The sequence below is a fragment of the Falco peregrinus genome, chromosome 16 (assembly GCF_023634155.1).
Source record: "Falco peregrinus isolate bFalPer1 chromosome 16, bFalPer1.pri, whole genome shotgun sequence".
Lineage (NCBI taxonomy): Eukaryota > Metazoa > Chordata > Aves > Falconiformes > Falconidae > Falco > Falco peregrinus.
Genome location: NC_073736.1, coordinates 3,915,628 through 3,916,420, shown reverse-complemented (window position 1 = coordinate 3,916,420; position 793 = coordinate 3,915,628).

Sequence of the window (793 nt, the reverse complement as noted above, 5' to 3'; positions counted from 1 at the left end):
TTCCAGTCCTGCAAATAAAATACCTCTATGTTTCCTTTTTTTTTTTTTTTTTTTCTTTTCTTTAACAGCGATAAACTCTGCCTGACTATTCCTCTTCCCTCTCAGCTTGTGACTGTCTCAGTTTATGGCATCGTCACAACCTCCTGATTGATTTACATGTAAAGTCAGTAAACAATCGCTCCCACCCTCTCCAGTCCCTTATCCCACGGGCTCTGTGGCTGCTGGGTGACTCAGCACCATGGAGCACATGCATGACTAATTCTTCCCTCTCCAACAAACAGGGAGTTTGGGTCTTTGTTCAATGCATTCCTCTGCTGGTGGAAGCTGCCGAATGAGCCGCCCTGGCACAGCAGCATGACTCATCCCAAGGAGGTGCGTGCTGAGCTCCGGACGCGAGGATGTCCGGGTCCTCCAGCACCGCTTCTACCCGTATCCTGCTGCAGGAGCTGGGGCTGGACCGATGCACGTGGCCGTGCCAGGCTAGCAGCAGGCAGAGCAGCCAACATTCCGCCCTTGCCAAGCCCGGTGCTCCCTCCAGCACACCCAGCGTGTTTTATTCTCAGAACTGGATGTGGCCAGTCCCTCGGAATCAGATCTCAGGCTGGTTATTATCAGTCCTCCCGGTGCTGTTTGGGCTGTTTCCTCCCCAGCAGCTTTTGGACCCCTTGGGGGGGTTTGGCCACCGCAAAGCTGGTCGCTGCTGGGGTTCACATCCAGCCTCTTGCACGATGAGGTGGGCTTGGGAGCGCGAACACCCCTCACCTGGGACATCATCACTGTGAGGGTGGAAACA